Here is a 15,000-nt window from a genome sequence, read left to right on the forward strand (position 1 = left end):
ACTAGACGGCTCGATTGGTCTTTCGCCCCTACACCCGGTTCCGACGATCGATTTTGCACGTCAGAGGCGCTTCGGACTTCCACCAGAGTTTCCTCTGGCTTCATCCCGACCGGGCGTGGATCGCCATCTTTCGGGTCCCCTGGTCGCTCGCTACGCCAGAGTCGCCGAGTCGTACTCGGAAAAAGGGGAAACCGACCCGGGGGTGATGCGCCCGCGCGCAGCGCCTAAACTCGACGACAAAATAGGACTAGTTCAAGCCGCGGGATCTCACCGATGGGCGGAAGGAGGATATGGAAGCTGGCGCCCGGCAATTCCCCTTTTTGGATGATGCGCCGGTCCCCTCTCGGGGAGGAGGGAAAAACAACCGCACGTCAGCCACGAGCCTTCCTCTCCTATCTCTCTCGGGAAGAGAGAAAAAAGGAAAAGTTGCGGGCACCGCAGCAGCGACGGCGGAAGGCCGAAAACGCCGCGCCCGGCGGGATCGGGCACGGCTCGGAGGCGGGTGAGGCGAGGAGAAGACGACGGCACGAGACCGACGACACCCCCCGACGACCCCCGGACGACTTTGCCACGACACCTCTCCCCGATCGACGCCCTCCTACACGCTCTCTCGCTTTCGCTTCGCCTTCGGGGTTAGTCAGAGGTGGCCCCTACGACTCGCGAACGGCCAGGACTCCTCGGTCCGTGTTTCAAGACGGGTCGGGTGGGTTGCCGATGCACGTCGCTGACCCGGGGTGGCGGGCGGCTCGAGTAAAAAAGCGTCGCCGAGCGACCTCTCCGGAAACGGAAACGGGCGCGGGCGGGGTTGCCCCCGACAAGAACCCGAAACGTCGGCGAGGTGCGTGACGGCGAGGCCGCGCCAGTCCTATCCCGCCTCTCATCGCGCACGCGCCCGAGACGGTGGGGCGCCTAAGGAGCGACACACAGAGTGCGTCGCCCGCACGCGACTTCCGGCGGGATCAAAACGGACCGGCTCGCCACGTGTAACGGATCGTGTCAGATTTCCTCCGTTCCCGGCAGAAAGGGGCAGTTACGTTCGCGGGCCCGACGGCCGGTGGCCCCCGACTTCACAAGGTGGAAGACGGGGGTTTTCAGGGTGATGAAACGCCTGCCGCCTACGGAAAAAAACCCGCGTGTTCGACCTGCACGCCGGGAACGGGTCGCGACGACGGACCGGAGGGGAAGTGCGTCCGGTGCCGGCCGCGCGGAGGTCGCGCCGAAGCGCCCGCGCCATGATTACGCCGAGCGATGATGAAGGGGACGGGTGCAGCGGAGTCGCGCGCGGAGGGAGCAGGAGGAAAGAAGAAGCGGCGGCGACGGATGCGGCGGGTTAGGGCCCGGCGGCAGCAGCGATCGAGAGGACGAGTCCCCTCCGTCGCAGCCAACCGACGCAGCCACCTACCGACGCCGCGGTCGTCACCACGTTTCCCTTCCCGCTATCCACGCGGCCCGTCTCCTTCGTCGGCGACGCGGGCACAAAAGCTGGAACCGCGGGGAACGAGTCCCCCGCGGACACGACGAACGACGACCTGTGCCGCGACGGCCTCTCTTTCAAGAACACACATCGAGTTTGGGCTCGAGCCTAGGCAGCACCGGACTGAGTCCCCCCGCGATCGCGGTGAGCGGTCCCACCCGTTTACCCCTGGGCGGTTTCCACGTTCTCTTGAACTCTCTCTCCAAAGTTCTTTTCAACTTTCCCTCACGGTACTTGTCGACTATCGGACTCGTCCCGGTATTTAGCCTTGGATGGAGCTTACCACCCGATTTGGGCTGCGTTCCCAAGCAACCCGACTCTCGGATCGAAGGCCGTCGCTCGCCGTCCGCACCGAATGGGCCTGGCACCCCGCCGCGGGCGGCCCCGATCGAGGGAACTCCGAACTATGCGAGACGAAAACGAACGGCTGCCTTCGACCCATGCGCCACACGTCCCGAAGCCTTTAACTTGCGACGGGATTCGGCGTTGGGCTTCTCCCGGTTCACTCGCCGTTACTAAGGGAATCCCGGTTGGTTTCTTTTCCTCCGCTTAGCGATATGCTTAAGTTCAGCGGGTCGTCTCGTCCGAGCCGAGGGCGGCGGTTTTTAGTAGAGTGTGGTGTTTGGAGGAGAGGAATCTCGATCGGTACCCTCCGTGTGACGACGGCTGGCCGATATAGCGCCCGTCCGACCGAAAATGAAGAAGCCAACATTAAAAAAAAGCGTGGGTCCTCCCCATCCGACGTTGCGTTGCCTACGACGCGGCCACCTTTTTACGGTGCGACGGCCGTGCTCGTCGCGCTGCTCGAGGCGTCGCTGAGAGACACCTTCATGAGGCAGAGAGCGAGACGAGCAGGCGGCGCTTTACGTCGGCAGTCGGTTAGGTCGGTACTTTTTTTTTGGTCTCCCTTCGGCTGCTTTCGGACAGACTCCTCCTGCTCCTCCTCCACAGTGTTTCTTCACGCGGTCGAAAAGGGAAAAGACTCCGCGGTCTGCCAGCGGGAGACGAAGGAGGAGGCCGGAGAGGGTTTTAAAAAAAAAAAAAAGACATTGAAAGGAGTCAATTCTTTTTTTATTTTTCTTCCCCCTCGTCACTCGCTCCTGCGACGTCCCGGTTACCACCGTGCCGAGGACCGGGCGGGCACGGGGACGGCAAGATGTCGTTTCGTTAACGGAGAAAGACATGTAACGTTCCGCCTCTCGACCGGACGTGGCCCCGAGACAAGGGATCTCGGGGCCGCAATGTGCGTTCGAGGTGTCGATGTTCACTGAGTCCTGCAATTCGCATCAGTTATCGCGGCTGGCCGCGCTCTTCATCGACGGACGAGCCGAGTGATCCCCCGTCCAGGGTTCAGCACTTGGTTTTTTTATATTAGTTTTTGTTTATATAGATTTAGTAGTGTGCGAGGAGGTCTGTGCGAGGAGGCGTGACGGCATTGCAATGTCGCGAGTAGTTTGTTTTTTTAGCTAGCGGCGGTGGCACAGCGGCTGCAAAAAAACAAAAAAAACGATAAAGCGGCGACAAGGCAAAGAAGAAGCGGCCATCACTTGCGGTGGGCGAAAAAACAAACAGGTGGTAAGACGCGGAAGCAAGCAAGAAGAGCTGGGGCTTTAAAAACCTCCGCGTCACCACAAATCTATCTCTCGCTCCGCCTTTTATAGGTTTGTTTGCGCGCATTCGAGGCGTTGACGCCGACAGACAGAGGAGGTAGGCCGGAAAACAACAAACCAGTCTCGAACGGGAAAACGGTAATGATCCTTCCGCAGGTTCACCTACGGAAACCTTGTTACGACTTTTACTTCCTCTAAACGATCGGGTTCGGTCGTCTTCTCCAGGCATCGAACGCCGAGGCGTAGATGCACGAGTGTCGTGACGGACACGTCGCGCACTGCCCGGCGGCGTCGTCGGCCAGATCCGAGGACCTCACCGGGACCGTTCGATCGGTAGTAGCGACGGGCGGTGTGTACAAAGGGCAGGGACGTGATCGACGCGGGCTGTTGACCCGCGCCTACCGGGAATTCCTCGTTCACGGGGTTGGTTACAGGCCCCGATCCCTATCACGGGAGGTGGTTCAGAGGTTTCCCAACCCTCTCGGGCCGGGGCGAAGTCCCCGCTGATACCTCCAGTGTAGCGCGCGTGCGGCCCCGGACATCTAAGGGCATCACAGACCTGTTATCGCTCCGCCTCGTGTGGCTTTCTGCCACCCGTCCCTCTAAGAAGTGCGTGAGAAAACCGACCCGGACCCGAGCGCCACGGAGGACGCCGAGCCCGCCGTAAAAATCACTGACATCGGCGCACTAGTTAGCAGGCCGGAGTCTCGTTCGTTATCGGAATCAACCAGACGGATCGCTCCACCAACTAAGAACGGCCATGCACCACCACCCACCGAATCGAGAAAGAGCCTATCGATCTGTCAATCCTACCGGTGTCCGGACCGGGTGAGTTTTCCCGTGTTGAGTCAAATTAAGCCGCAGGCTCCACTCCTGGTGGTGCCCTTCCGTCAATTCCTTTTAAGTTTCAGCTTTGCAACCATACTCCCCCCGGAACCGAACTCTGGTTTCCCGCAGGCTACCCGCCGGGTCATGGAAGCGAACGCCGGCGGATCGCCGGTCGGCATCGTTTACGGTCGGAACTACGACGGTATCTGATCGTTCTTCGAACCTCCGACTTTCGCTCTTGATCGAGGAAACGTGCTTGCCACACGCCATCGCTGCAGTTCGTCTTGCGACGATCCAAGAATTTCACCTCTAACGTCGCAATACGAGTGGCCCCGACCGCTCCCTTCGATCATTGCCTCGCCGTAGACGGAGACCGACAGACGTAGACGAGGCCCTCTTCCATCATTCCATGCTTATCGTATGCAAGCTTGAACAGCCCGCTCTGAGCACTCTAATTTTTTCAAAGTGAACGTACCGGCCGCCGCGGACACTCGGTTAAGAGCACCCTTGGAGGAGAAACCGCCGACCGCAACACGCGCGCAGACAAGACACGAAGCAGGGACTCGGAGCGGACCGGGGGGTTCAAAAAAAAAGAGGAACGCGCGGAAAGGGAGAGGGAGAGAAGCGCGGGGGTCAGAGTGCGGGGATGCGAATGAACGCACCCAAACACACACACGTAGCACCCCCGTTAGACTACTCCCCGGAACCGAACCGACGACCACTTGTTTTTTTTTTTCCCGGATCCCGATCACGACCTCCTCGTCCACCTCGCCGGCAGGACCGCGTGGCGGGTATGCTAGCGGTTGACACCGGCGGAAAGGGCCGGAATGCGAACGGACGACCAAAGTCAACGACGGACGATGGCGCCGCCGCCCCGGGGCCGCTTGCCGCGACCACGAACCCGAGTTCGGACTACGAGCTTTTTAACCGCAACAACTTTAATATACGCTACCGGAGCTGGAATTACCGCGGCTGCTGGCACCAGACTTGCCCTCCGGTTGGTCCTCGTTAACGGATTTGAAGTGTACTCATTCCGATCGCGGGGCCTCGACAGAGTCCCGCGTCGTTATTTTTCGTCACTACCTCCCCGTGCCGGGAGTGGGTAATTTGCGCGCCTGCTGCCTTCCTTGGATGTGGTAGCCGTTTCGCATGCTCCCTCTCCGGAATCGAACCCCGATTCCCCGTTACCCGTAGTAACCACGGTAGGCACTTAACCGACCGTCGACAGTTGATAGGGCGGACCCTCGAGAGACCCCGTCGCCGGGCGTGAAAGCTCGTGCGATCGACCAGTGAGTTATCCAGAGTCACCAAAGCGGAGCGCGCCGCCCTATGAGCCCCGCCACCGAACGGACCCGCGAGCGGGAACGCCGACGACGGGAGGACGGAATGACGCGCATCGGTCTCAGTCTAATATGTAGCGCCGCGACCCGGAACGGCCGACGCGGGTGCCAGCGCGCGAGGCGTGGCGACGACGGCGCGCCGACCGATCGCGGCCTGTGTCACATGTATTAGCTCTAGAATTGCCACAGTTATCCATCGCCTCCGAGGAGGAATACGGTCCCGAGGATTAGGTCCGGTTCCTGAGCCATTCGCGGTTTCGCCCGTTCTAATGCGTGGCGTGAACTTACACTTGCATGGCTTAAGCTTTGAGACAAGCATATGACTACTGGCAGGATCAACCAGGTATCGTTGGAATTTGGGACTTTGTTTCGACAGAACGACAGACCGACCGACCGACCGACCGACATAAGACAGACAACTACAACGACGGGCACGTGTTTATTTATTTTTCGAGGGGGTTCGCCGTCAGAAGAAGCGCGCTGCCCGCGCTGATGGCCTCTTTTTTGTTTCTCCCCTGACTTGGACCGAGACCGAGACTCAAAGAACGAAAGCGACCAACGTCGACAACAACAACGACAACGGCACCCTTGACAGCGATACATACGACAAACGACAAGCAGCACGACGGCAGTGCACACGGACATCGAGGGTCAAGGTGCAGACTGAACTCGCCGAGGTCGTCGTCATCGTGGTCGCCATCGATTCCGTCTCGTCGTCGTCGTCGTCAACGTCCACGTCACAGCCGGCCGAGAAGAGAGAACAGACGACAGCGTCGACAACAACAACATCGACAACGGCACCCTTGACAGCGATACATACGACAAACGACAAACAGCACGACGGCAGTGCACACGGACATCGGAGGTCAAGGTGCAGACTGGAATCGTCGAGGTCGTCGTCATCGTGGTCGCCATCGATGCCGTCTCGTCGTCGTCGTCGTCGTCTTCGTCGTCGTCGTCGTCATCAACGTACCAACCGACCGAGACGAGAGAGCAAGCAACAACGTCGACAACAACAACGACAACGGCACCCTTGACAGCGATACATACGACAAACGACAAACAGCACGACGGCAGTGCACACGGACATCGGAGGTCAAGGTGCAGACTGAACTCGTCGAGGTCGTCGTCATCGTGGTCGCCATCGATGCCGTCTCGTCGTCGTCGTCGTCTCCGTCGTCGTCGTCGTCGTCGCCAACGTCAACGTCAACATCACAGCCGTCATCGGGGAGGAGCTGGACCAGGGCAGCGGCGGCGTAAATTTTCCCGTCACCTTCGTCGTCGCCTTCGTCGACCGACCGACCGACCGGCGTCGTGTTCGTGCTCGGAAAACCGAGGAGAGACAACGTGCACATGGCGCGTTCTCGCAAGCGGCTCCTCGGTCCGATTTTTTTTGGCGGCTTTTTCGAGCTTTTTTTTTTTTTTTCTCACCCTTTCGTCCGTGCGACGGCGAACGTTAGGGGAAAAAAAAAAAAAAAAAAAAAAACGACAACAACGCGGCGGACCGGGCGAACAACATCGTCGACACACACGACATTGACGACCGGTCCCCTTTTCACAATCGCATCGAGATAAAAACGAACGAGTCCGATTCGAGCACCGAGTCGCGAGCGGGAGGACTGTCGGTGCAAGTATCGATCACTGACGTGAGCGCTTCGCCGGACAGAGGATGGCTCATCCGGCAGCCGTGCAAATCGACGGTATGGGAAGAACGAACAAGAAGAGCAACGACTTGATCGGCGGCTTGGGAACTGCGGACGGTGAAAACGGGTTAATCGACTGCGACCACGACTGCTCGATCGATCTTCTTTGGCGCTAACAAAGGTGGAGGTGGCGCAAGAAGGGACTAGCGCTATCACCGTCCACGTATCAGAAGATGCGGCGGCAGACGTCGACGCTTATGCGTTGTCGGACGAGAAAGTCGCTGCAGCACGTGTACCGCGAGCGGGACGTCCAAGGTTTTGCCAGACGGAAAGAAATCGGGTGTCAGCGAACGTTCACACGGCTGTGAGATCGGACGCTGACAGGAGTAGGAGGCGGCAGGCAGGCGGCGGTTACGGCGGCGGCGCCTGCTGCTGCTCATCCTCCTGTTTGCTGCGGCGACTTCCAGGACGGGAGAGCATCGAACAACGTACGTATGGTTACAAGGGGATCAGGATCTACATAGTGCATCCCCCGCGGCTATTTTTGTTTGTTGTTCGCTCGTTCGTTAATTCGTTCGTTCGTTCGTTCGTTCGTTACAATGTACGTTTTTCCGTTCGACGGCGGCAGAGAGCGGCGGCGTTTCTCCCTAATCCCGGAGGATTTATCGGTCGCACAGCGATGGGTCGTTCGGCCGATCATCGAAAGATTCGCAGGTAGTGGTTGAATGGCAGAACGGCAGCAACAACAGCGGCGGCTGAGAGCGGCGAACGCTGAGGCGGAAGCAGAAGCTGCAGCAAACGTATCGGCTAAACATGGTGGACATAGATATGGCTGACGACGCGGGTACCACGACGACTATGGAACCAGGAAAAGGAGCCGTTAGTTGTTCCAACATATCGTTCGACACGTCGAGCAGCCCTAGGTCCACGGAGAAGCACACACACGTACCACGTATTATAACCTAACGACGATGAGCGGGCGCACGGTTGGCAGGAACGAAGGCGGCGGATCAAAACAAGTTGGAGCGCGGCGACAGCGATAAACGGTGACAGCCCTAGGCGGCGGAGATGCCACTTTCTGACGCCTTTGCGACAAGCCCGTAGAGACGTTCCGGACCACCACGAGGCAAAGAGTCGCTGCTCCGACGAACCGACACACCAAAGTGTGCTTCCTACCGAACATGTTTTATAAAACTTTCAAACTGGAAAACCCCAGAAATGGTGTTGGTATTCGTCCAGACCCACCTCCGACACCTGAAAATGGTGGTCAAAAAAAACGTCGATTATACGAAGCGACATTTCTGGTCGGCGATTTTCCAGTTTTACGCCTACTGCCACATGGGATGTCGGTAGGCGTCGCAAAGTGCCTTCTCGACGCCTAGGGCACACCAGGACTTTGTCATTTTTTTCCCCCTCGACATTCCTGGTCCGGTCTATTCCGATTTTACACCTACCGCCATGTGGGGGTGGCAGTAGGCGTCGAAAAGTGCCTTCTCGACCGCTAGCGACACCACTACTTTATCGAGCTCTGGAGGCCCGCACACCGACCCGGGGGCCGCGGAGTCGACCCCGGGGGCCTCCTGGCGTCGCCGCCGCTCACTTGGACGCCTTCCGCAACCTGTGGTCCCGCTCGGGGCCGCCGGGAGCCTCGCCGACCTGACCGGTGTCGGTAGGCGTCTGGAAGCGCCCGGCCGACCTGGACGAGGTCCCCCTGGCCCCCGGGGGACACCCCTTAGTTGGATGGGGGTGCTGTCCCGGGCACACATGCAACCCGCGGCCGCCTACCGACAGCCCCCTTCGCTCGATCGCTACTCCTTTCCAACATATGTCGGAGAAGCCGGGCGGTTGTGAAACCCCAGAAATGGTGTTGGTATTCGTCCAGGACCCACCTCCGACACCTGAAAATGGTGGTCAAAAAAAAACGTCGATTATACGAAGCGACATTTCTGGTCGGCGATTTTCCAGTTTTGCGCCTACCGCCATGTGGGGGTGGCAGTAGGCGTCGAAAAGTGCCTTCTCGACCGCTAGCGACACCACTACTTTATCGAGCTCTGGAGGCCCGCACACCGACCCGGGGGCCGCGGAGTCGACCCCGGGGGCCTCCTGGCGTCGCCGCCGCTCACTTGGACGCCTTCCGCAACCTGTGGTCCGCTCGGGGCCGCCGGGAGCCTCGCCGACCTGACCGGTGTCGGTAGGCGTCTGGAAGCGCCCGGCCGACCTGGACGAGGTCCCCTGGCCCCCGGGGGACACCCCTTAGTTGGATGGGGGTGCTGTCCCGGGCACACATGCAACCCGCGGCCGCCTACCGACAGCCCCCTTCGCTCGATCGCTACTCCTTTCCAACATATGTCGGAGAAGCCGGGCGGTTGTGAAACCCCAGAGAAATGGTGTTGGTATTCGTCCAGACCCACCTCCGACACCTGAAAATGGTGGTCAAAAAAAACGTCGATTATACGAAGCGACATTTCTGGTCGGCGATTTTCCAGTTTTGCGCCTACCGCCATGTGGGGGTGGCAGTAGGCGTCGAAAAGTGCCTTCTCGACCGCTAGCGACACCACTACTTTATCGAGCTCTGGAGGCCCGCACACCGACCCGGGGGCCGCGGAGTCGACCCCGGGGGCCTCCTGGCGTCGCCGCCGCTCACTTGGACGCCTTCCGCAACCTGTGGTCCCGCTCGGGGCCGCCGGAGCCTCGCCGACCTGACCGGTGTCGGTAGGCGTCTGGAAGCGCCCGGCCGACCTGGACGAGGTCCCCCTGGCCCCCGGGGAACACCCCTTAGTTGGATGGGGGTGCTGTCCCGGGCACACATGCAACCCGCGGCCGCCTACCGACAGCCCCCTTCGCTCGATCGCTACTCCTTTCCAACATATGTCGGAGAAGCCGGGCGGTTGTGAAACCCCAGAAATGGTGTTGGTATTCGTCCAGACCCACCTCCGACACCTGAAAATGGTGGTCAAAAAAACGTCGATTATACGAAGCGACATTTCTGGTCGGCGATTTTCCAGTTTTGCGCCTACCGCCATGTGGGGGTGGCAGTAGGCGTCGAAAAGTGCCTTCTCGACCGCTAGCGACACCACTACTTTATCGAGCTCTGGAGGCCCGCACACCGACCCGGGGGCCGCGGAGTCGACCCCGGGGGCCTCCTGGCGTCGCCGGCCGCTCACTTGGACGCCTTCCGCAACCTGTGGTCCCGCTCGGGGCCGCCGGGAGCCTCGCCGACCTGACCGTGTCGGTAGGCGTCTGGAAGCGCCCGGCCGACCTGGACGAGGTCCCCCTGGCCCCCGGGGGACACCCCTTAGTTGGATGGGGGTGCTGTCCCGGGCACACATGCAACCCGCGGCCGCCTACCGACAGCCCCCTTCGCTCGATCGCTACTCCTTTCCAACATATGTCGGAGAAGCCGGGCGGTTGTGAAACCCCAGAAATGGTGTTGGTATTCGTCCAGACCCACCTCCGACACCTGAAAATGGTGGTCAAAAAAAACGTCGATTATACGAAGCGACATTTCTGGTCGGCGATTTTCCAGTTTTGCGCCTACCGCCATGTGGGGGTGGCAGTAGGCGTCGAAAAGTGCCTTCTCGACCGCTAGCGACACCACTACTTTATCGAGCTCTGGAGGCCCGCACACCGACCCGGGGGCCGCGGAGTCGACCCCGGGGGCCTCCTGGCGTCGCCGCCGCTCACTTGGACGCCTTCCGCAACCTGTGGTCCCGCTCGGGGCCGCCGGGAGCCTCGCCGACCTGACCGGTGTCGGTAGGCGTCTGGAAGCGCCCGGCCGACCTGGACGAGGTCCCCCTGGCCCCCGGGGGACACCCCTTAGTTGGATGGGGGTGCTGTCCCGGGCACACAGCAACCCGCGGCCGCCTACCGACAGCCCCCTTCGCTCGATCGCTACTCCTTTCCAACATATGTCGGAGAAGCCGGGCGGTTGTGAAACCCCAGAAATGGTGTTGGTATTCGTCCAGACCCACCTCCGACACCTGAAAATGGTGGTCAAAAAAAACGTCGATTATACGAAGCGACATTTCTGGTCGGCGATTTTCCAGTTTTGCGCCTACCGCCATGTGGGGGTGGCAGTAGGCGTCGAAAAGTGCCTTCTCGACCGCTAGCGACACCACTACTTTATCGAGCTCTGGAGGCCCGCACACCGACCCGGGGGCCGCGGAGTCGACCCCGGGGGCCTCCTGGCGTCGCCGCCGCTCACTTGGACGCCTTCCGCAACCTGTGGTCCCGCTCGGGGCCGCCGGGAGCCTCGCCGACCTGACCGGTGTCGGTAGGCGTCTGGAAGCGCCCGGCCGACCTGGACGAGGTCCCCCTGGCCCCCGGGGGACACCCCTTAGTTGGATGGGGGTGCTGTCCCGGGCACACATGCAACCCGCGGCCGCCTACCGACAGCCCCCTTCGCTCGATCGCTACTCCTTTCCAACATATGTCGGAGAAGCCGGGCGGTTGTGAAACCCCAGAAATGGTGTTGGTATTCGTCCAGACCCACCTCCGACACCTGAAAATGGTGGTCAAAAAAAACGTCGATTATACGAAGCGACATTTCTGGTCGGCGATTTTCCAGTTTTGCGCCTACCGCCATGTGGGGGTGGCAGTAGGCGTCGAAAAGTGCCTTCTCGACCGCTAGCGACACCACTACTTTATCGAGCTCTGGAGGCCCGCACACCGACCCGGGGGCCGCGGAGTCGACCCCGGGGGCCTCCTGGCGTCGCCGCCGCTCACTTGGACGCCTTCCGCAACCTGTGGTCCCGCTCGGGGCCGCCGGGAGCCTCGCCGACCTGACCGGTGTCGGTAGGCGTCTGGAAGCGCCCGGCCGACCTGGACGAGGTCCCCCTGGCCCCCGGGGGACACCCCTTAGTTGGATGGGGGTGCTGTCCCGGGCACACATGCAACCCGCGGCCGCCTACCGACAGCCCCCTTCGCTCGATCGCTACTCCTTTCCAACATATGTCGGAGAAGCCGGGCGGTTGTGAAACCCCAGAAATGGTGTTGGTATTCGTCCAGACCCACCTCCGACACCTGAAAATGGTGGTCAAAAAAAACGTCGATTATACGAAGCGACATTTCTGGTCGGCGATTTTCCAGTTTTGCGCCTACCGCCATGTGGGGGTGGCAGTAGGCGTCGAAAAGTGCCTTCTCGACCGCTAGCGACACCACTACTTTATCGAGCTCTGGAGGCCCGCACACCGACCCGGGGGCCGCGGAGTCGACCCCGGGGGCCTCCTGGCGTCGCCGCCGCTCACTTGGACGCCTTCCGCAACCTGTGGTCCCGCTCGGGGCCGCCGGGAGCCTCGCCGACCTGACCGGTGTCGGTAGGCGTCTGGAAGCGCCCGGCCGACCTGGACGAGGTCCCCCTGGCCCCCGGGGGACACCCCTTAGTTGGATGGGGGTGCTGTCCCGGGCACACATGCAACCCGCGGCCGCCTACCGACAGCCCCCTTCGCTCGATCGCTACTCCTTTCCAACATATGTCGGAGAAGCCGGGCGGTTGTGAAACCCCAGAAATGGTGTTGGTATTCGTCCAGACCCACCTCCGACACCTGAAAATGGTGGTCAAAAAAAACGTCGATTATACGAAGCGACATTTCTGGTCGGCGATTTTCCAGTTTTGCGCCTACCGCCATGTGGGGGTGGCAGTAGGCGTCGAAAAGTGCCTTCTCGACCGCTAGCGACACCACTACTTTATCGAGCTCTGGAGGCCCGCACACCGACCCGGGGGCCGCGGAGTCGACCCCGGGGGCCTCCTGGCGTCGCCGCCGCTCACTTGGACGCCTTCCGCAACCTGTGGTCCCGCTCGGGGCCGCCGGGAGCCTCGCCGACCTGACCGGTGTCGGTAGGCGTCAGTCAAACTTGCTTAAGAGGCAAAGCCTCCTCACACCTTAAGAGAGTCACAGTTAGTCCCGCCGTTTACCCGTGGTCGTCGTCGGGGGTGCCGGTCGGTGTGTTTCGGCGTGTTTCTTTCTTACTTTAGCTCGCTCCTATAAGCTAACTCAGCAGCCCTGCTAAAATCAATTTATCATTATTTTCAATCTATCGAAAATCTTAATTTATTATTATTTTCCAACTATCGAAAATCTTAATAGAGTTGGGGTTTTTTGTTTGTTTTTTTTTTTAAATTCCATTGTAACAACAGACAGCCAGCCAGCAGCATGTGGTGTCGGTAGGCGTCTGGAAGCGCTTGAGGAGGCAGAGGAGTTGGCAAGCTCGCTAAACTGCCCGCTGGTGTGGTGGTGTCGGTAGAGGCGTCTTGAATATACCCGGTCGCTCGATCGACGACGACGACGGCTAGGTGGCCGAGGAGGAGGACTACCTACCTACCTACCTACCTACCTACCTAGCTAGCTAGCTAGCCGAATAGCCGTGGTAGTCGTCAGTCAAACTTGCTTAAGAGGCAAAGTCCCGCCGTTTACCCGTGGTCGTCGTCGGGGGTGCCGGTCGGTGTGTTTCGGCGTGTTTCTTTCTTACTTTAGCTCGCTCCTATAAGCTAACTCAGCAGCCCTGCTAAAATCAATTTATCATTATTTTCAATCTATCGAAAATCTTAATTTATTATTATTTTCCAACTATCGAAAATCTTAATAGAGTTGGGGTTTTTTGTTTGTTTTTTTTTTTAAATTCCATTGTAACAACAGACAGCCAGCCAGCAGCATGTGGTGTCGGTAGGCGTCTGGAAGCGCTTGAGGAGGCAGAGGAGTTGGCAAGCTCGCTAAACTGCCCGCTGGTGTGGTGGTGTCGGTAGAGGCGTCTTGAATATACCCGGTCGCTCGATCGACGACGACGACGGCTAGGTGGCCGAGGAGGAGGACTACCTACCTACCTACCTAGCCGAATACCTACCTAGCTAGCTAGCTAGCCGAATAGCCGTGGTAGTCGTCAGTCAAACTTGCTTAAGAGGCGGCAAAGTCCCGCCGTTTACCCGTGGTCGTCGTCGGGGGTGCCGGTCGGTGTGTTTCGGCGTGTTTCTTTCTTACTTTAGCTCGCTCCTATAAGCTAACTCAGCAGCCCTGCTAAAATCAATTTATCATTATTTTCAATCTATCGAAAATCTTAATTTATTATTATTTTCCAACTATCGAAAATCTTAATAGAGTTGGGTTTTTTGTTTGTTTTTTTTTTTAAATTCCATTGTAACAACAGACAGCCAGCCAGCAGCATGTGGTGTCGGTAGGCGTCTGGAAGCGCTTGAGGAGGCAGAGGAGTTGGCAAGCTCGCTAAACTGCCCGCTGGTGTGGTGGTGTCGGTAGAGGCGTCTTGAATATACCCGGTCGCTCGATCGACGACGACGACGGCTAGGTGGCCGAGGAGGAGGACTACCTACCTACCTACCTACCTACCTACCTAGCTAGCTAGCTAGCCGAATAGCCGTGGTAGTCGTCAGTCAAACTTGCTTAAGAGGCAAAGTCCCGCCGTTTACCCGTGGTCGTCGTCGGGGGTGCCGGTCGGTGTGTTTCGGCGTGTTTCTTTCTTACTTTAGCTCGCTCCTATAAGCTAACTCAGCAGCCCTGCTAAAATCAATTTATCATTATTTTCAATCTATCGAAAATCTTAATTTATTATTATTTTCCAACTATCGAAAATCTTAATAGAGTTGGGGTTTTTTGTTTGTTTGTTTTTTTAAATTCCATTGTAACAACAGACAGCCAGCCAGCAGCATGTGGTGTCGGTAGGCGTCTGGAAGCGCTTGAGGAGGCAGAGGAGTTGGCAAGCTCGCTAAACTGCCCGCTGGTGTGGTGGTGTCGGTAGAGGCGTCTTGAATATACCCGGTCGCTCGATCGACGACGACGACGGCTAGGTGGCCGAGGAGGAGGACTACCTACCTACCTACCTACCTACCTACCTAGCTAGCTAGCTAGCCGAATAGCCGTGGTAGTCGTCAGTCAAACTTGCTTAAGAGGCAAAGTCCCGCCGTTTACCCGTGGTCGTCGTCGGGGGTGCCGGTCGGTGTGTTTCGGCGTGTTTCTTTCTTACTTTAGCTCGCTCCTATAAGCTAACTCAGCAGCCCTGCTAAAATCAATTTATCATTATTTTCAATCTATCGAAAATCTTAATTTATTATTATTTTCCAACTATCGAAAATCTTAATAGAGTTGGGGTTTTTTGTT

General features: G+C 58.8%; 2 non-coding genes and 1 pseudogene across 2 annotated transcripts in view; all 3 read right to left on the minus strand.

The window, feature by feature from the left end:
* LOC145274429 (large subunit ribosomal RNA) overlaps nt 1-2,072 on the minus strand; it is a 5,726-nt gene extending 3,654 nt beyond the window's left edge. The window contains exon 1 of the ribosomal RNA XR_013866669.1: nt 1-2,072. This exon is cut by the window's left edge and continues 3,654 nt beyond it. This is a non-coding gene — a ribosomal RNA (large subunit ribosomal RNA).
* A 595-nt stretch (nt 2,073-2,667) lies between these two features.
* LOC145274402 (5.8S ribosomal RNA) lies at nt 2,668-2,825 on the minus strand. Its single transcript, XR_013866654.1, has one exon. It is a non-coding gene; the product is annotated as a 5.8S ribosomal RNA (ribosomal RNA).
* A 398-nt stretch (nt 2,826-3,223) lies between these two features.
* LOC145274419 (small subunit ribosomal RNA) lies at nt 3,224-5,598 on the minus strand (annotated as a pseudogene).
* Between the last annotated feature and the right edge of the window lie 9,402 nt (nt 5,599-15,000).

Source organism: Euprymna scolopes, unplaced genomic scaffold (assembly GCF_053919585.1).
Source record: "Euprymna scolopes isolate OS-2025 unplaced genomic scaffold, ASM5391958v1 sca38, whole genome shotgun sequence".
Lineage (NCBI taxonomy): Eukaryota > Metazoa > Mollusca > Cephalopoda > Sepiida > Sepiolidae > Euprymna > Euprymna scolopes.